Source organism: Hyla sarda, chromosome 9 (assembly GCF_029499605.1).
Source record: "Hyla sarda isolate aHylSar1 chromosome 9, aHylSar1.hap1, whole genome shotgun sequence".
In the NCBI taxonomy this organism is placed as follows: domain Eukaryota; kingdom Metazoa; phylum Chordata; class Amphibia; order Anura; family Hylidae; genus Hyla; species Hyla sarda.
Window position 1 is genome coordinate 155,558,481 of NC_079197.1, and position 22,545 is coordinate 155,581,025.

General features: G+C 41.8%; 1 protein-coding gene across 4 annotated transcripts in view; it reads left to right on the top strand.

The window, feature by feature from the left end:
* The first annotated feature begins 17,192 nt into the window (after positions 1-17,192).
* Positions 17,193-22,545, top strand: part of LOC130290510 (5-hydroxytryptamine receptor 2A-like) — a 575,216-nt gene continuing 569,863 nt past the window's right edge. For all 4 annotated transcript variants that reach the window (XM_056538243.1, XM_056538242.1, XM_056538249.1 and 1 more), the window contains exon 1: positions 17,193-17,836. The gene's annotated coding sequence lies outside the window, so the exon portion shown is untranslated. The remainder of the gene's footprint in view (positions 17,837-22,545) is intronic.

A 22,545-nucleotide genomic window follows, 5' to 3' on the forward strand; every position in this document is an offset into this window, starting at 1 on the left:
CGAAACACTTAGGTAACAAAAGAGATACAGGGACCCACAAATTGAAAATTCTAAAAGGAGAGTATAGAATGTAAAAACCCATATTTATATCAACCAACGTGTATTTTCCATATAACCTTGGCAGTGGGATCCCACAAAAGCAATTTATATTTAAAGGGGTACTCCGGCGGAATTATTATTGTTTTTTTTTTTTTTTAAATCAACTGGGGCCAAAAAGTTAAACAAATTTGTAAATGAGACTAAAACAAAGATTAACCCCTTAAAGGAGTAGTCCAGTGGTGACCCAGTGGTGAACAACTTATCCCCTATCCTAAGGATAGGGGATAAGTTGCAGAACGCGGGGGGTCCGACCGCTGGGGCCCCCTGCGATCTCCTGTACGGGGCCCTGACAGCCCGCGGGAAGGGGGCGTGTCGACCTCCGCATGAAGCGGCGGCCGACACGCCCCCTCAATACAACTCTTTGGCAGAGCTGAAGCGCTGCCTCGGCAATCTCTGGCTCTGCCATAGAGATGTATTGAGGGGGCGTGTCGGCCGCAGCTTCGTGCGGGGGTCAACACCCGCTATCTGGCCGGAGAGCCTGGCCCCCGTACAAAGAGATCGCAGGGGGCCCCAGCGGTCGGACCCCCGCGATCTCAAACTTATCCCCTATCCTTAGGATAGGGGATAAGTTTTTCACCACTGGACTACCCCTTTAAGGACTCAGCCCATTTTGGCCTTAAGGACTCAGACAATTTAATTTTTACATTTTTGTTTTTTCCTCCTCGCCTTCTAAAAATCATAACTCTTTTATATTTTCATCCACAGACTAGTATGAGGGCTTGTTTTTTGCGCAACCAGTTGTCCTTTGTAATGACATCACTCATTATATCATAAAATGTATGGCGCAACCAAAAAACACTATTTTTGTGGGGAAATTAAAAAGAAATACGCAATTTTGCTAATTTTGGAGGTTTTGAAGGTTTTGTTTTCATGCCGTACAATTTACGGTAAAAATGACATGTGTTCTTTATTCTGAGGGTCAATACGATTAAAATTATACCCATTATTACATACTTTTATATTATTGTTGCGCTTAAAAAAAATCACAAACTTTTTAACCAAATTAGTACGTTTATAATCCCTTTATTTTGATGACCTATAACTTTTTTATTTTTCCGCATAAGCGGCGGTATGGGGGCTCATTTTTTGCGCCAGGATCTTTACTTTTTTTTGATACCACATTCGGATATAAAAAAACTTTTAATACATTTTTTATAATTTTTTTTAAATAAAATGTATTAAAAAAGTAGCAATTTTGGACTTTTTTTTTACGTTCACGCCGTTCACCGTACGGGATCATTAACATTTTATTTTAATAGTTCGGACATTTACACACGCGGCAATACCAAATATGTCTATTAAATTTATTTTTTTACGCTTTTTGGGGGTAAAATAGGAATAAAAGGAAATTTTACTTTTTTATTGGGGGAGGGGATTTTTCACTTTTACTTTTATTTTTTTTTTATTTTTTTTTACACTTGAATAGTCCCCATAGGGGACTATTCATAGCAATACCATGATTGCTAATACTGATCTGTTCTATGTATAGGACATAGAACAGATCAGTGTTATCGGTCATCTCCTGCTCTGGTCTGCTCGATCTCAGACCAGAGCAGAAGATGCCGGGAGCCGGACAGAGGCAGGTGAGGGGACCTCTGTGCGGCGTTCTGAATGATCGGATCCCCGCAGCAGCGCTGCGGGCGATCCGATCATTCATTGAAATCACGTACTGTCGCAGATGCCGGGATCTGTATTGATCCCGGCATCTGAGGGGTTAATGGCGGACGCCCGCGAGGTCGCGGGCATCGGCCATTGCCGGCGGGTCCCTGGCTGCGATCAGCAGCCGGGATCAGCCGCGCATGACACGGGCATCGCTCCGATGCCCGCGGTTATGCACAGGACGTAAATGTACGTCCTGGTGCGCTAAGTACCACCGCACCAGGACGTACATTTACGTCCTGCGTCCTTAAGGGGTTAAAGGGGTATTCCAGGCAAAAACTTTTGTCATATATCAACTGGCTCCGGAAAGTTGAACAGATTTGTAAATTACTTCTATTAAAAAAAATCTTAATCCTTCCAATAGTTATTAGCTTCTGAAGTTGAGTTGTTGTTTTCTGTCTAACTGCTCTCTGATGACTCACGTCCCGGGAGCTGTGCAGTTCCTATGGGGATATTTTCCCATCATGCACAGCTCCCGGGACCTGACATCATCATTGAGCAGTTAGACAGAAAACTTCAGAAGCTAATAACTATTGGAAGGATTAAGATTTTTTAATAGAAGTAATTTACAAATCTGTTTAACTTTCCGGAGCCAGTTGATATATATAAAAAAGTTTTTGCCTGGAATACCCCTTTAACCACACCTCAAGTACACAATGAGTGATTTTTGGAGACAGATAGTTTTGAAAAAAATGCAAGAATTTATTAAAACAACAATTAGAATGACATGGATATAAAAAAAAAACTATTGGTATAAAAATTCAGAGCAATATATCAATAATAGCTTATACTGTCATTGGGTCCTAATGACAGAATTAAAGTAATATTTAAAAGCAACTAGCGAATTTTACAGATTTCTGCAGATTTTCTGGCAGCAAATGTCAATAGTCCGGAATGGACTGTTAGTCCGGCACTTGTGGTGGTAAAAGCAAAGTCACTTTTTAAACTAGTATAAATTGTGCTGCCCGCAGTCTATAAACAGATACAATTGTCCCTCAACATACGATGGTAATTTGTTCCAAACGACCCATCGTTTGTCGAATCCATCGTATGTTGAGGGATCGGTGCAATGTAAAGTATAGGAAGCTGTACTCACCTGTCCCCGCCGCTCCGGACCAGGTCCTCACCGCTCCCGATGCTGTCCCAGGGGCTCCCGATGCTGTCCCGCTGCTTCGGAGTCTTCTTCGCGATCCTCCGGCTTCTTCCGCATCTTCTGCAGGGTCTGGGCCTCGCTTTCTGGTAACGTTATTACGCTGCTGCGCCGGCGCGGCGTGTGTAGTGACGTAATAACGACGCCGGAAAGCGAGGCCCGGACCCTGGAGAAGATGCGGAAGACACCGGAGGATCGCGAAGTGGACCCGGAGCAGCGGGAATAGGTGAGCGAACCTGCCCGGGATGCTTAAACTGCTATCCGACAGCAGCTTAAGCTTTTTGCTCTGTCGGATAGCAGTAAATGCGATGGCCCCGACATATAAAAGCATCGTATGTCGATTTTATCATATGTCGGGGCCGTTGCATGTCGGGGGGTTACTGTAGATGGTTTGATCTCACCGTAGCAGCTGGTCCCGTACTGCGACGGGCTGATGGATGCAAGTCTCGCAATAGCTGCGTTGTTCCCGGCGTGCAAGCCTATATGGGTGAAGGATTCCGGCAGGAGGCTCCTCTGTGTGCGGTCTGCGGTGTCAGCAAACACCCGTGCAGGTGTCGGACCCTCGCTGGGTTCTAGTAGTGCAAGCAGCAGGTTTGTAATGCGCTCGGTGAGAAGGACTGGCTTATAGTAGTGTTGAGCGGCATAGGCCATATTCGAATTCCCGATATTTCGCGAATATATGGACAAATATTCGTCATATATTCGCTAAATTTGCATATCCGTAATATTCGCGTTTTATTTTCTCATAAGCGAAAAGTCGTGTATGCGAAAATTATCATATGCGAAAATCAGCATATGCGCAAATCAGCATAAGCAAAAATGCGCATATGCGAAAATTAGCACGCCAGTCTCGCACAGTAGTAGTATTAGAGCCTTCTTTACACCACACAAGCTGGAAGCTGGAAAATTACGAATAATATGCGATATTCGCGAATAAAATTGGCATTGCGAATATTCGCGAGCAACACTAGTTAATAGTAGTGTTACTTGCGAATATTTGCAAAGCAAATTTTATTCGCGAATAAAATTAGGCTCTAATACTAATGTGAGACTGGCGTGCGAATTTTCGTGTATGCGAAAATTAGCATATGCTAATTTTCGCATATGCGCATTTATGCTTATGTTAATTTTCGCATATGTTAATTTTTGCATACACGACTTTGCGCATATGCAAATTTTCCCATACACGAATTTTTCGCATATGCGAACATAAAACGCGAATATTACGAATATGCGAATTTAGCAAATATATGACGAATATTCGTCCATATATTCGCGAAATATCGCAAATTTGAATATGGCCTATGCCGCTCGCTCGACACTAGTTAATAGGTGCAGCAGGTGCGAAAAGATGGTTATGTTCCATTGTTCCGTGCCGGCTTCAATCAAGGTAGTGCATATAGATGACGCTCTGTTCAAACTATATATCGGCCTAGACGCGTTTCAGGGTGCTAAAAACGACCCCTTCCTCAGTAGGCAAGTTACAAATTTGTAAATGACTTCTATAAAAAAAAAAATCTTAATCCTTCCAGTACTTATTATCTACTGAATACTACAGAGGAAATTCTTTTCCATTTTTGGGATTTCTTTTCTTTCTGTCCACAGTGCTCTCTGCTGACACCTCTGTCCGTGTCAGAAACTGTCCACAGCAGGAGAAAATCCCCATAGAAAACCTATGCTGCTCTGGACAGTTCCTAAAATGGACAGAGGTGTCAGCAGAGAGCACTGTGGACAGACAGAAAAAAAAAACATCCAAAAAGAAAAGAATTTCCTCTATAGTATTCAGCAGCTAATAAGTACTGCAAGGATTAAGATTTTTTTTAATAGAAGTAATTTACAAATTAGTTTAACTTTTTGGCACCAGTTGATATATAAAAAAAAAAAAAATTATTCAGGGCATACAGGTATAAGGCATTCAAAGCTCAGAACAGAGATATGCCTGGATAATATTTGAAGCCCTACAGCAGTGCATCCCAACCAGGGTGCCTCCAGCTGTTGCAAAACTACAACTCCCAGCATGCCCGGACAGCCAAAGGCTGTCCGGGCATGCTGGGAGTTGTAGTTTTGCAACAGTTGGAGGCACCTTGGTTGGGAAACACTGTCCTAAAGCAATATGTGATCAGCTTTAGGCTGCATTCACACCTCCTTTTTCACATTCGGGTGCTGGATCCGGCTGGGGAGGGGAAAACCGGGCGCTCACGTACCCCAGGCGGATCAGCCCGTGACTCCATTTACTTTAATGAGCCGAGCAGAGTGAAACGGTGACTCCGGTCGGCTCAGTTTTGACCCGTATACGGTTTCCTGACCGGACCTAAAACCGTAGTATACTACGGTTTTAGGTCCGATCCAAAACCGGATACGGGTCAAAACTGAGCCGACCGGAGTCACCGTTTGACTGCAAAAACTGTAACAGGGCCCCTCAATTATAATACTTTATTTATGATATTGGTCTCATCATATGGGGAAAAGAGACCGTATGGGCCCAACCAGGCTCCTGGGCCAAGGTCTTATAGTTATGCCCCTGTTTGTACCAACTGGGCTTTGATATAGACCTCCGTTTTTCCTCTCATCCTTAATACTAGTTATCCTATTTAGATCAATCACAGTGTTTAGTCTGTTTCAATTACTTGTGATTAAAATGTGATATGACATCTTACAAGTATTTTCTGTTTATCTAAGGACATGTGCTGGTAAATTGGATAGCATTGCCTTCACAGTATACTGAGTCAACAATCCACTTCTGTGTAAATAAAAAAATTAAAGGGGTATTCCAGGAAAAAACTTTTTATATATATATATATATATATATATATATATATATATATATATATCAACTGGCTCCAGAAAGTTAAACAGATTTGTAAATTACTTCTATTAAAAAATCTTAATCCTTTCAGTACTTGTGAGCTGCTGAAGTTGAATTGTTCTTTTCAGTCTAAGTGCTCTCTGATGACACCTGTCTCGGGAACTGTCCAGAGTAGAAGCAAATCCCCATAGTAAATCTCTTCTACTCTGTGCAGTTCCCGACACCAGCAGAGATGTCAGCAGAGAGCACTGTTGCCAGACAGAAAAGAACAACTCAACTTCAGCAGCTGATAATTATTGGAAGGATTAATATTTTTTTATAGAGGTAATTTACAAATCTGTTTAACTTTCTGGAGCCAGTTGATATATTAAAAAAAAGTATTTGCCTGGAATACCCCTTTAAGAAGCTATCTAAGCTCCCTGACTAATGAGTAGCAGATAAACGTTAGAGTATACATTGATAAGAGCATACACTGACAAGAGTATACATTGATGAGAGTATACATTGATGAGAATTTATACTGATCAGAGTATACATTGATGGGAGCATACACTGATGAGAGTATACATTGACGAGAGTATACATTGATGAGAGTTTATACTGATCAGAGCTTACATTGATGGGAGCAAACACTGACGAGAGTATACACTGATGAGAGTATACATTGATGAGAGTTTATACTGATCAGAGTATACATTGATGGGAGCATACACTGACGAGAGTATACACTGATGAGAGTACACATTGATGAGAGTTTATACTGATCAGAGTATACATTGATGGGAGCATACACTGACGAGAGTATACACTGATGAGAGTATACATTGATGAGAGTTTATACTGATCAGAGCTTACATTGATGAGCGTATACATTATTTGGTGCATACACTGATGAGAGTATACAGTGACGAGAGTAAATTCTAATAAGAGTATATACTGATGAGAGTATACACTGATGAGAGAATATACTGGTGAGAGTATACACTGATGAGAGTATATACTGATGAGAGTGTACATTGAAGAGAGTGTATACTGATGACAGTGTACATTGATGAGAGTATATACTGATGAGAGTGTACACTGATGAGAGTGTATACTGATGAGAGTGTATACTGATGAGAGTGTACACTGATGAGGGTATATACTGATGAGAGTGTACACTGATGAGGGTATATACTGATGAGAGTGTACACTGATGAGGGTATATACTGATGAGAGTGTACACTGATGAGAGTATATACTGATGAGAGTGTACACTGATGAGGGTTTATACTGATGAGAGTGTACACTGATGAGAGTGTATACTGATGAGAGTGTACACTGATGAGGGTATATACTGATGAGAGTGTACACTGATGAGAGTGTATACTGATGAGAGTGTACACTGATGAGGGTATATACTGATGAGAGTGTACACTGATGAGGGTATATACTGATGAGAGTGTATACTGATGAGAGTGTACACTGATGAGGGTATATACTGATGAGAGTGTACACTGATGAGGGTATATACTGATGAGAGTGTACACTGATGAGAGTGTATACTGATGAGAGTGTACACTGATGAGGGTATATACTGATGAGAGTGTACACTGATGAGAGTGTATACTGATGAGAGTGTACACTGATGAGGGTATATACTGATGAGAGTGTACACTGATGAGGGTATATACTGATGAGAGTGTACACTGATGAGAGTGTATACTGATGAGAGTGTATACTGATGAGAGTGTACACTGATGAGAGTGTACACTGATGAGGGTATATACTGATGAGAGTGTACACTGATGAGAGTGTATACTGATGAGAGTGTATACTGATGAGAGTGTACACTGATGAGAGTATATACTGATGAGAGTATATGCTGATGATAGTATATATGCATTTCTGAGCAGATCTCCCAAATGATCCACCCAGAAATGCATTGCCGTCTATGGGGACGGCAATGCAGTCCGCGGGATCCTAGTGCCGCCAGCTCGATCTCTGGCAGAAATTTTGCCCAGAGATTCCGCAAGCAGAAATTCAGAAGTGTGAATGGGAGTCCGGAATCCCATAGAAGTCTATGGGCTTTAATTTGAGGTGGAATTCCGCAGGCAGAAATTCTGCTGTGTGAATAGACCCTTACCGGTGACTGCCACTGGACCTTGCCTATTATGAGTGGGGATCCTCTCAATTGCGTTAATGCCATACCGGACATGTTATGTACCCGGGTCCTCTTTGTGTGGAAAAAATTATTATCAGCACAATACATGTAGTTCCCAGGACTTTAATTGGGTTTCCAATGTTTTCTGTGCCCAAACTTTGCTGCATATTAATCATTGATCACTTTGTATTTTGAGCACATATTTATATCGATATACTGATAATTACCCTCTGAGGACGTCCAGCTGATTTCTCTAATCCCCAGTTTGGATAGAAATGAGTTGGGATTATAAAATTGTAAATATACTGTGTTTTTTTTTTTTTTTACATACAATGGGGCAAAAAAGTATTTAGTCAGCCACCAATTGTGAAAGTTCTCCCACTTAAAAAGATGAGAGGCCTGTAATTATCATCATAAGTATACCTCAACTATGAGAGACATAATGAGGAAAAAAATCCATAAAATCACATTGTCTGATTTTTAAAGAATTTATTTGCAAATTATGGTGGAAAATAAGTATTTGGTCACCTACAAACAAGCTAAATTTCTTGCTCTCACAGACCTGTAACTTCTTCTTTAAGAGTCTCCTCTGTCCTCCACTCGTTACCTGTATTAATGGCTCCTGTATGAACTTGTTATCAGTATAAAAGACACTTGTCCACAACCTCAAACAGCCACACTCCAAACTCCACTATGGCAAAGACCAAAGAGCTGTTGAAGGACACCAGAAACAAAATTGTAGACCTGCACCAGGCTGGGAAGACTGAAACTGCAATAGGCAAGAAGCTTGGTGTGAAGAAATCAACTGTGGGAGCAATTATTAGAAAATGGAAGACATACAAGACCACTGATAATCTCCCTTGATCTGGGGCTCCACACAAGCTCTCACCCGTGTTGTCAAAATGATCAGGGACCAAAGTAACAAAGGCTACCATCAGTAACACACTACGCCGCCAGGGACTCAAATCATGCAGTGCCAGATGTGTCCACCTGCTTAAGCCAGTACATGTACGAGCCCACCTGAAGTTTGCTAGGGAGCACTTGGATGATCAAGAAGAGGATTGGGAGAATGTCATATGGTCAGATGAAACCAAAGTAGAACTTTTTGGTAAAAACTCAACTCGTCATGTTTGGAGGAGAAAGAATGCTGAGTTCCATCCAAAGAACACCATACCTACTGTGAAGCATGGGGGTGGAAACATCATGCTTTGGGGCTGATCCGTGTAAAGGAAAGAATGAATGGGGCCATGTATCATGAGATTTTTAGTGAAAGCCTCCTTCCATAGCAAGGGAATTGAAGATGAAACGTGGCTGGGTCTTTCAGCATGACAATGATCCCAAACACACCCCCCGGGCAATGAAGGAGTGGCTTTGTAAGAAGCATTTCAAGGTCCTGGAGTGGCCTAGCCAGTCTCCAGATCTCAACCCCATAGAAAACATTTGTAGGGAGTTGAAAGTCCTTTTTGCCCAGTGACAGCCGCAAAACATCACTGCTCTAGAGGAGATCTGCATGAAGGAATGGGCCAAAATACCAGCAACAGTGTGTGAAAACCTTGTGAAGACTTACAGAAAACATTTGACCTCTGTCATTGCCAACAAAGTATAACAAAGTATTGAGATGAACTTTTGTTATTGATCAAATACTTATTTTTCACCATAATTTCAGATAAATTCTTAAAAAATCAGACAATGTGATCTTATGGATTTTTTTCTCATTCTGTCTCTCATAGTTGAGGTTATAACCTATGATGAAAATGACAGCCTCTCTCATCTTTTTAAGTGGGAGAACTTGCACAATTTTGCACAATTTGTGGCTGACTAAATACTTTTTTGCCTCACTGTATCTGTGATGCTATTAACCAGGTGTGTATGATCTTCCAGCGATATACCCTTTATGTGATTTCATTTTATAGGGATCAATGTGTAGCTCCCCTATCAGGGGAGGACTCCTGTGAGATTATTAACATTTTCGATGATGGATGTATTGAATCCTGACAGGATTTGTTTTTGGTGATTGTTGTACAGGTAGATTCAATATGTTTTTTTTTTTTTTTTGTTTGTTTGTTTGTTTTTGTTTTTTTTGCATTTTCTTAAGAATTAACTAGTAAAAGTTAGGTTTATGGCACCTTTGTCTTTAGGGAAGTCTTTTTTCTAGCAGCGATTCTCAAAGTGGATCCCATTATTTTAGGACCTTTTTTTAAATGAAATAATTGTTTTTGCTTGTTCCGATTTCAGTTGGTGATTGACTAAGCGGACCATCAGTCCTGCTTGCCTCTGAGAATAGGAGCCGAAGACAGGTAGTTAGCCCCCCCCCCAATCAGACACTTATTCCTTATCCAATAGATAGGGAATAAATAGAGTTCCCTAGAATACCCCTCTAAGCTCTTCAGCTGTCAAGGCAGATGATATAAAAGACTCTATAGCCTCTCTGGTCAAGATATCCTTTGGATGCTCCTTAAATCTGTCCCATCAAAAGCAAGATATGGAAACAGCATTCTGTACCGCAAACTCAAAGTCAGATTTGCCAGGGTAGTGAGTTTCAGTGTATGGAGGAGGATTGGGAGAAGTCTTGGAGATGGTCAAGTGAAGAGCGGACCAGGGGAGAGCATAGGTGGAGGTCTTAAGATTATATATGGGGCGGTATCGAGAGATGAAGTCAGAGATGTATGGGGGGACAGGTTGTGGTTGGAATTGTACGTCATGGTGAATTTACATTGAATTCATTGCGCAATGGGTAGACAGTAAAGGGGTTGGCAAAGGAGAGAGGGGGAGCGAGGTAAGAGGTGGATTAGTCGAACTGCAGAGTTGAGGATGGATTGGAGGGGAGCAAGTGTTTTTAATGGAAGGCGGCAGAGGAGGATGTTGCAGTAGTCTAAGCAGGAGATGATTAGGGCATGTACCTGTAGGCTTGTTGAGTCAAAGTTGAGGAATGAGCGGATTCGAGAGATGTTTTTCAGGTGAAGTCGACAGGAGGTGGTGATTGTCTGGATTCGTGGATATGCTGTAGTAAGTGCAAGGAATTCTGCATACCCCTTTCAGATGAATAGAACAGCCGCATAAATCTCAGCAACACATCTGTTACACGTCAACAAACCTGTATGGTCACAGAGCAGCAGTTCAACTAATCTAGAATTACTGAACTGTAGTGAGGAATAGCGTATGCAAGCAACACCTAAACATTAAAATGTAACAAATTATAGACCACCAGTGATCTGATATGTCATAGTATGATGCCATATTAATGTAATTTTACTACATTAATATCTATTTATATATCTATCATCTCATATCTATCTATATATCTATCTAAGTAGGCAAAATAGAGTGCAGCACACCACTGTTGCAGTTAAACAAATAGATTTATCATAGGCGTGCGCAGCCTATTGCATTAGGGTGTGCACCCTAAAGCACAAACTCACTCCGCGCACGCGTGTATAAATATATATATATATATATATATATATATATATATATATATATATATACACACACACATACATATACACACACACACACGCACTCCTGCTTGCATAGTGTAGGAGGATTGGATCCAGGGCCAGTTTTAGGCTTAGCGTGGCCCTGGGCAAAATCAGAAGTGGGGTCCCAAAAGTCGTAATAGTGCACTAATCAGATTAGCACATTTTTGGTCACTTCAAATACCATAAAAAATATCTAAAAAGCAAAAAAAAAAATGGTACCGATAAAAACTACAAATCACAGCGCTAAAAATGACCCTCATACATCCCCATATACAGAAAAATAAAAGTGCTATAGGGATCAGAATAGTACAATTTTATATTTGTGTATTCACATTAGGTTGGCAGCATAGTTCCCCCACATTAGGTTGGCAGTATAAATCTCCCATATTAGGATGGAAATATATTTCCCCCACATTAGGTTGGCAGTATAGTTCCCCCACATTAGGTTAGTAGTACAGTTCCCCCACACTAGGTGCAGTACAGTTCCCCCACATTAGGTTGGCAGTACAGTTCCCCCACATTAGGTTGGCAGTATAGTTCCCCCACATTAGGTTGGCAGTACAGTTCCCCCACATTAGGTGCAGTACAGTTCCCCCACATTAGGTGCAGTACAGTTCCCCCACATTAGGTGCAGTACAGTTCCCCCACATTAGGTGCAGTACAGTTCCCCCACATTAGGTGCAGTACAGTTCCCCCACATTAGGTGCAGTACAGTTCCCCCACATTAGGTGCAGTACAGTTCCCCCACATTAGGTGCAGTACAGTTCCCCCACATTAGGTGCAGTACAGTTCCCCCACATTAGGTGCAGTACAGTTCCCCCACATTAGGTGCAGTACAGTTCCCCCACATTAGGTGCAGTATAGTTCCCCCACATTAGGTGCAGTATAGTTCCCCCACATTAGGTGCAGTATAGTTCCCCCACATTAGGTGGAATATAGTTCCCCCACATTAGGTGCAGTACAGTTCCCCCACATTAGGAGCAATATAGTTCCCCCACATTAGATGCAGTATAGTTCCCCCCCATTAGATGCAGTATAGTTCCCCCACATTAGGTGCAGTATAGTTCCCCCACATTAGGTACAGTATAGTTCCCCCAAATTAGGTTGGCAGTATAGTTCCCCCACATTAGGTACAGTATAGTTCCTCCACATTAGGTGCAGTACAGTTCCCCCACATTAGGTGCAGTACAGTTCCCCCACATTAGGTGCAGTACAGTTCCCCCACATTAGGTGCAGTATAGTTCCCCCACATTAGGTGCAGTATAGTTCCCCCACATTAGGTGCAGTATAGTTCCCCCACATTAGGTACAGTATAGTTCCCCCAAATTAGGTTGGCAGTATAGTTCCCCCACATTAGGTACAGTATAGTTCCTCCACATTAGGTGCAGTACAGTTCCCCCACATTAGGTGCAGTACAGTTCCCCCACATTAGGTGCAGTACAGTTCCCCCACATTAGGTGCAGTACAGTTCCCCCACATTAGGTGCAGTACAGTTCCCCCACATTAGGTGCAGTATAATTCCCCCACATTAGGTGGAATATAGTTCCCCCACATTAGGTGGAATATAGTTCCCCCACATTAGGGGGAATATAGTTCCCCCACATTAGGTGGAATATAGTTCCCCCACATTAGGTGCAGTACAGTTCCCCCACATTAGGAGCAATATAGTTCCCCCCCATTAGGTGCAGTATAGTTCCCCCCATTAGGTGCAGTATAGTTCCCCCACATTAGGTGCAGTATAGTTCCCCCACATTAGGTACAGTATAGTTCCCCCACATTAGGTACAGTATAGTTCCTCCAAATTAGGTTGGCAGTATAGTTCCCCCACATTAGGTACAGTATAGTTCCTCCACATTAGGTGCAGTATAGTTCCCCCACATTAGGTACAGTATAGTTCCCCCACATTAGGTACAGTATAGTTCCCCCAAATTAGGTTGGCAGTATAGTTCCCCCACATTAGGTACAGTATAGTTCCTCCACATTAGGTTGGCAATATAGTTCCCCCACATTAGGTACAGTATAGTTCCTCCACATTAGGTGCAGTATAGTTCCCCCACATTAGGTGCAGTACAGTTCCCCCACATTAGGTGCAGTACAGTTCCCCCACATTAGGTGCAATATAGTTATAATTGTAGGGAGGAGGACAAGTTTAGAATTTACCATGAGGCTTACGGGACTAATTCTACCGCTGATCTTATATTTGCCAAGGGGTTCAATGGGCGGAGCCAAAGGGTTGTCAAAATTAGGTTTTGCCTAGAGTGTCAAAAACCCATGCACCAGCCCTGACTAGACCTCCCACTTGTGTGTATGTTTGGTGGTCGGTGTTTATAGGGAGGCATTTGATGTGGATTTGAAAAAAAAAATAGTAAGTTGAATGGTAAAACTCATGTTTTTCTTTACTTGGCAAACAGAAGAACACTTTTACTATAAGATGGGGGCACAGAGGGGGGAATATTCCAAATTACATTTTTTTTTTGCACCAGATTGGTTGAAAAAGTCCGCAGCTGACCCAAAACTAGGACTCCCAGCATGTTGCACCATAATCTAAATTGTACTCCTATATAGTGCAAGATGTGTGGAGTTGTAGTTTTGGTCATCATAGATTGTATCAGGGCATGCTGGGAATTGTAGGTGGTAACTGCACCTCCCAGCATTGCATTCCTTGAAGGAATGCAATGCTGGGATTTGCAGTTACCAACTACAATTCCCAGCATGCCCTGATACAATATATGGTGACCAAAACTACAACTCCCATTATGTTGCACTATACTATAGTATAGGTTATATGGTGCTACATGCTGGGGGGAGCTGTAGTTTCGGTTCAGCTGCAGAGATATAGGCTGGAATCTGGATCAAGGAAATTTCTTGATCCAGATTCCAGCCTATATCTCTGCAGCTGAACCGAAACTACAGCTCCCCCCAGCATGTAGCACCATATAAAATATACTATAGTATAGTGCAACATAATGGGAGTTGTAGTTTTGGGTCAGCTGCAAAACATAAGCTGTACCAGGGCATGCTGGGCATTACAAATAGTAACTGTAACTCCCAGCATGCCCTGATACATTCTTGGTCTGCTCTGCAGCTGTCCCAAAATTAATGCATTGCTTCCCCAGGACTCAGGAGTATAGTGCAACATAATGGGAGTTGTAGTTTTGGGTCAGCTGCAAAACCATAGACTGTATCAGGCTGATGCAGCCTATGGTTTTGCAGCTGACCCAAAACTAATTTTGGGACAGCTGCAGAGCAGACCGAGATTGTATCAGGGCATGCTGGGAGTTGCAGTTAATACTAACTGTAATGCCCAGCATACCCTGATACTATCAGGACATGCTGGGCGTTACAGTAGTAACTGCAACTCCCAGCATGCAACTCCCAGTATGCCCTGACCACACCACACATGCCCAGGCTCACAGCTCAAGACTACATCCCCATCATGTATGATTGTGACTGTCTATTATATGTAGGCTCACAGCTCAGGACTACATTCCAATCATGTATGATTGTGACTGTCTATTATATGTAGGCTCACAGCTCAGGACTACATTCCCATCATGTATGATTGTGACTGTCTATTATATGTAGCCTACATATAATAGACAATCACACATGATGGGGATGTGGTCCTTAGCTGTGAGCCTACATATAATAGACAGTCACAATCATACATGATGGGGATATAGTCCTGAGCTGTGAGCCTACATAATGTAGGCTCACAATTCAGAACTACTTCGCCATCATGTATGGCAGCAGGTCAGCAGCCACTTACCGGCACTTGCTGCTGCTGCAGGCCTCTCTCTCCTTAGCCGCCCTCTCCAGCAGCCCAGACTCCAGAGCTGGGGGCCCGGGCTTCTTCTGTCCTTGCCCTGGCAGCGGGCCTCTCCTGTGCGGGCTCTACAGAAACAGTGCGCGCGTGCGTCATGACGTCATGTGCAGCCGTGCGCACTGACGCCGGACCCATCAGCCCCCGCGCTCTGTAAGGTCAGTCAGCGTAGGGATAATGTGTGTAGTAGCGGTTGCGGCGCCGAGCGGGGGGGGAGTGGTGTGTGGATGTGGGGTCGGGCTGGTGATGTCGACGATGTCCGGTGGGGCTGGCGTTTAGTAGTGAGAAAAAAAAAATAAAGTCCTGCAGCAGCGGCCGCGGTGATTAGGGTGTGCCTGTGCACACATGGCACACCCCGTGCGCACGCCTATGAGATTTATTCCATAGCGTGCAGAGGACGACGTTTCACCGGTCTCACACCGGCTCCAATTATACGAGCACCCCATATAGACTATCATCTGATTTTACTTGATGTGCTGCATCTATTTGGATTTTTTATCTATCTATCTATCTATCTATCTGTAGTGGCCCAGGACGGGAGGTGTAACCCTGTACTCCAGCTGCCCTGTCAGGCAGCCTCCCTACAGTGTCCCCTGGGCCCCCTTGTATCTGTCCCCCCATGTAAATATGTTTCTAATGTATTATACCATGAAATGTGTTCAGAAAGCGTTGTCACTTTAAGACTGTTCACCATGTGATTTGTCATATGATTGTTACTTAGGAGGTACCAGTGACCAGGTGATCCCAGGGGTGACCTATGGGCTCCCTGCTAGTGTCCCCCATATAAGCCCTGGGTGGAGATAGCTCTCTCTCTCTTTCCTTACAAGTCTTTGCTGAGGTCAAGTCCGATCCTAGAGAGTCCAGAGTCTTAGGAGACCTCAAGTCCAGTCTACAGCCACAAGGAGCGACAAGTAGCCACAGTCATAGCTTTATCAGTCAAGTCAAGTCAGTCACAGTCGATCTATCTATCTATATACTGTATATCTATCTCAAATCTAAAGTATCCATCTGTCTGTCTATCTATTTATCTGTCTCATATCTATATATATATATCTATATATATATGTATATATCTCATAATATCTATCTCATATCTATCTATCTATCTATCTATCTATCTATCGCATATCTATCTATCTATCTATCTATCTCATATCTATCTATCTCATATCTATCAATCTCATATCTATCTATCTCATATCTATCTATCTATCTATCTCATATCTATCTATCTATCTATCTCATATCTATCTATCTATCTATCTATCGCATATCTATCTATCTCATATCTATCTATCTCATATCTATCTATCTCATATCTATCTATCTCATATCTATCTATCTCATATCTATCTATCTATCTCATATCTATCTGTCTCATACCTATCTATCTATCTATCTCATATCTATCTATCTATCTCATATCTATCTATCTCATATCTATCTATCTCATATCTATCTAATATCTATCTATCTCATATCTATCTATCTATCTCATATCTATCTAGCTCATATCTATCTATCAATCTATCATCTCATATCTATATATTTATCTATCTATCATCTCATATCTATATATTTATCTATCTATCATCTCATATCCATATATTTGTCTCATGTCTATTCAATGAATTATCATACACTATACATTTAATAAAATAAAATAAAAAGAAGTTAAAAGGTTTTGGCTTAAATAATAATAATGATAATAATAATAATAATAATACTAATAGAAGAAATAATACAATATAGAATATAAAATATAAATTTATAGCTATGTATCTTTATGTTTATGTAAATGTTCCATGATAAAAATGACTATATATATATATATATATTGCATAGTTCTCTAATATCCAGTGTGCCTTATGCTGCGCCTGTGTTTGTGGTGCAGTATCCATCTGTCTTTTTGCCATTTGAACTTATACAGATGGATGTTAGACTTGAGTTTTCCCGGGAAGTGTTATTGTGAAATTGTCTTGGATGTGTTAGATCTTTTAATGTTATTTATGTAAGCGCTGAGCTCCACCATGGCTCTAACTCTCTTGGCTGTCAGGGCTGGTTTTGGACTCTACCCAAGCCAACTGAGTCTTGGAATCGCCTTAGGTTCACATCTAGTAGTGATCTATGGAAACACAGGGGAAGCTGACATTAATATTTATCACATTTGATTGCAGATAAACACATTGGACCATGTTGCCTGCTCTGCAGCTGTGTAAATGCCTGAGCTGTATGGCAGAGGGGGGTAAGGTGAACCTGATGGTGGTATGTATGCTGGGCAGCACTTGGTGAGAGCATTTCTGCAGAGATACATGTGGAGCAGCTGTCAGCAGGAGGTGGCAGGTTGCTCTGGTTGGCACCACCAATGCTCTATAGCCCCCTACAGATATTTTTTTGCAGCTTGCAGAGGAAACCTCTTCTCCTGTTAAATCTAAGAATTGACAATACAGCTGAGGTTGCTGAAGTGAATGGGGAGATGATGAGATCCTGGTATTTTTCTGTGCAGGATCCAGGATTACAGACTGGGTTGTTCTCAGAAGGATTACAGTCTGCACTGTATTAGAAGAAGGCTTTGGAGAAACTCACAGAATTGACTCCATTCACAGCCAGGATCAAGGGGGCAGGAGGAATGAATGGATGAATGTCTGCACTCACTTTCTGGATGCCTGCAGAACAGGTAAGAGAGAATGGCTTGGAAATATACTCCGCTTCCATAGGAAGAGTGTAGCTATCCAGATAACTGCAGCTGATTTAAAGGGTCCATCACTCATGGGAGAGGGGGGCATCAGCCAGGACATCCTATTGTAGCCACTATTCCATAGATACAAGGCTTTATCTACCTGGATTGTGGAAATGATGGAGTAAATCCTAGATGTGACTCAATGTCTACTGGAATCATTGAAGTTTAGTAATTAGATGTGATATCTATTTATCTACATAGATGGAGCAGAGCTGGGAGAGTTGCTTAGTTTGCTATGTGATGCAATGTTGTGATATATATATATATATATATATATATATATATATATATAAATATATATATATATACTGTATACATATATATATATATATATATATATATATATATATATATAGCATTGTTTCCCAACCAGTATGCCTCCAGTTGTGGCCAAACTACAACTCCCAGCATGCCCGGACAGCCTTTGGCTGTCCGGGCATGCTGGGAGTTGTAGTTTGGTCACAGCTGGAGGCACCCTGGTTGGGAAACACTGATATAGAGCAATGCCCGAAAAGATTATATATATATATATATATATATATATATATATATATATATATATATATATACATACAGTAAATGGATATATAATAACTATTTTTTATACTTTTTTCTTTATGTGTATATTATAGTATATGTTTTTCTATTTATATATATATATATATATATATATATGTATGTATATATATATATATATATATATATATATATATATATATATATATAATTATTAATAATATTATTATTATTATTAATAATAATATTAATTAGTTTATTTATTTATTTTTGTTTCTTGCAAGGGCTTTATTTATTTATTTATTTTTATTTATTTTAACTCAAGGAGCAATGTTGCAAAAACACATAGGCTTGTTTATTGATCTTGCTCCACCATACATAGTATATTGAGTCTGCACTAGCCTGGGAAGTTGAGTTTATCTCCCTACTTAGATACTAGAGAGCAATGTTTCCCCAAGCAGTGTGCCTCCAGCTTTTGCAAAACTACCACCCCCAGGCATGCTGAGTGTTGTAGTTCTGCAACAGCTGGAGGCACATTGGTTCAGTTTGTCATTTAACCCATTGTGTGTGCCGGGTGATATCTCTGACTTCAGATTAGCTCAGCTCTGCTACATCTGTTCTTGCGCCAGTGAAGACTCAGAATGTGTCCCTTCTGCATTCGATCGGCAGCACATGTCATTTAAGCATGCCAGCATTGTATTCCGCAGCTACTACCGCTCTTGTTTGCTTTCTAAAGAGGAGGGCAGCCGCTCGCTCGCTGATGGAATTGTTAAAGCGGCAGCGCAGTGTGTCATTGTTACGATAACAGCCAATATACAAGGTGCATGATATCTGTGACTGATGATAAGAGAGCAGATGTATCATAAAATATGTTGTAAAATGACTGCTATGCAGCAGATCAGGATCTACCATAAAGTGCGATTGTCTGTGCAAGTGTTTCCCAACCAGAGTGCCTCCAGCTGTTGCAAAACTATAACTCAGCATGCCCAGACAGCCAATGGCTTGATATCTGTGACTGATAATAAGAGAGCAGACATGTCCTAAAACATGTTGTAAAATGACTCCAATGCAGCAGGTCAGGCTGTATCGTAAAATGTGATTGCCTGTGCCAGTGTTTCCCAATCAGAGTGCCTCCAGCTGTGGCAAAACTATAACTCTCAGCATGCCCAGACAGCCAATGGCTTGATATCTGTGACCGATAATAAGAGAACAGACATGTCATAAAACATGTTGTAAAATGACTCCAATGCAGCAGATCAGGCTGTATCGTAAAGTGTGATTGCCTGTGCCAGTGTTTCCCAATCAGAGTTCCTCCAGCTGTTGCAAATCTACAACTCCCAGCATGCCCAGACAGCCAAAGGCGTGATATCTGTGACCTATAATAAGAGAGCAGACATGTCCTAAAACGTGTTGTAAAATGACTCCAATGCAGCAGATCAGGCTGTACCGTAAAGTGTAATTGTCTGTACCAGTGTTTTTCATCCAGGGTGCCTCCAGCTTTTGCAAATCTACAACTCCCAACATGCCCGGACCGCTGAAGGATGTCCAAGCAAGCTGGTAGTTGTAGTTTTGCAACAGCTGAAGGTCCATAATTTGAAGACCATTGCCACAGAAGGATGTTTTCCAACCAATGTGCCTCCAGCTGTTGCAAAACTACAACTCCCAGCATGCTGGAAGTTGTAGTTTTGCAACAGCTGGAGGAACCCTGCTTGGGAAAACACTGGTCTATGCAGATGTCAATGTCCTACTTAAATCACAAACAGCATCTAATAAAGTTCTTAAATAAGGATCTAATGACGGTTCCCTGCCAATTAAAATGCCCTTGATGTGTGGCAACCAACCTGCCTGCCAGCCTCAGCACCACACAGCAGTGTCGGCAGAGGGAGTCAGATGCTGCTCTGCTGCGCAGGCTGGAGGTAATAGAAGTCATTCTGCGGATGTTGTCTCGGATTGCAGCACACAGAAGAGATAATTGTTTTACAGAGACGGCTATTTCCTAACCGTAGAATTATGGGGATAAAGAGATTAAAAAATAAATAAACAAAAAATAAATAAATAAACTATGGATATGAAGCAGTGCAGGAATACATTAAAAAGTGGATTTCTAAGGGGGTAGTTTTCTCAAAGAAATTGGCCACTATTCATGGTGAAATGAAAATCAGTCACGGTCTGGATGAGGGGATGATCTTCTGGTGGAGGCATTGCTGTGTACATGTATTTATACTCTGAAATAGAAGATTCATATCCAGTTACCTTCAACAAAATACACATGTGCTGCAGCATATTTTTTTTTGTCGTATCTAAATGTTGTATCTGAATGGAGTATCACGAAGGTCCGCACTATTCCATCCAGAAGACCCCGATGCATATGTCCCAAATAGAGGCCAAAATGACACACTTTTGGCCTCTGTCGGGCCTATTAGGGGGTCTATAGGTTGGTTTAATGTATACACCTGCACCTATCCTGGCACTCGTGTTAAAATCGCACCCTGCTGTACACTGCCTGTCATAGTGTGAAACTAGCCAGAGAGTATGAGTGTAAACTGTTACCTTTCTTGGAGCTGATGGTGGTTGCCAAACTCATACGATTGCCTTTTTATTTCTTAGCCAGGTGTCCAGGAGGCGGAGTTGAGTTGTGCAAGTGCCACAGACTGGCACTCCTCCTTGCTCGCCCTCCATGCCACTCCTTGTTTGATATATAGGTTTCTGTTCATCAGTTAAGAAGGGGCTGGGAGATGAAGGCAAGTGAAGAGGTGTACCAGGTTGTGACCCTTGAGCTGCTTGGCCCACCTCCTTGAATCCTTGGCTGAGAAATGAATAGGCAATTCTATAAATATGGCAAGTACTCCAGGTCCAGGAAAGGTACATTTTACTTTAAAAGAGAACTGCAGTGCAATATAACTTATCCCCTAGCCGAAGAACAGGGGATAAGTTATAGATCGTGGGGGGACTGACCGCTGGGACCCCCTGTGATCTCCTGTACAGGGCCGTAACAGTAAACTGGAAGGGGGCATGTCCTTCCCCCCATGACGCGGTGGCCGATACGCCCCCTTCCATGTATCCCATAAAGATACATGGAGGGGGCATGTTTGCCGCGGCTTCCTGCTGGGGACTACATGCTGCTTCCAGTAGACTGCTCTGGCCCTGTACAGGAGATCACAGGGGGTCCAGCAGTCAGTCCCCCCGCCATCTATAATGAATTAAGTTATATTGCACTATAGTTCTCCTTTAAGACCCTAAGGCCAGGTTCACACTACAGAATCTGCATGCGGCGATTTCAAGTGCAGCACTAGGATCGCGCGGACATTGACGTCCTGATAGACAGCAATGTCAGTGGTGCGGATTCCACCAGAACCTTGAGCAAGTTCAATGTTCTGACGAAATTTTTAGATCAGAATTTTGGGTGGAAATGTTGCCTAGAAAATTCTGCAGTGTGATTGGGTGAATGGAAATGCCATTCACTTGCATTCTGTAGTGTGAGGTTGGCGTAACAGCTATCCAACACTGTCTGCAGCTCTTAGTAGAAAATACAGCTGAGGCTTTAAAGGGGTACTCCGCTGGGAAACTATTTTTTTTTTAAATCAACTGGTGCCAGAAAGTTAAACAGATTTGTAAATTACTCCTACTTTAAAATCTTAAACCTTCCAGTATTTATCAGCTGCTGTATGCTCCAGCTATTTTCTTTTTGAATTTCTTTTCAGTCTGTCCACAGTGCTCTCTTCTGACACCTCTGTCCATTTCAGGAACTGTCCAGAGAAAATTCCCATAGCAAACCTCTTCTGCTCTGAACAGTTCCTAAAATGGACAGAGGTGTCAGTAGAGAGCACTGTGGTCAGACAGAAAAGAAATTAAAAAAGAAAATAACTTCCTGTGGAGTATAAAGCAGCTGATAAGAACTGGAAGGATTAAGATTTTTCAATAGAAGTAATTTACAAACCTGATTAACTTTATGGCACCAGTTGATTTAAAAACAATTTGCTTTCCACTGGAGTACCTTTTTAAGGCCAAATTCATATGAACGGATTTGTCATAGATAAATCCGTTGTGGATTGTCCAGAAATTAGAAGCAGCAGATCTGCACATAGATTAACCCCATTGTAATTTAGTGGAGCTAATCTATGGCTTTTCCA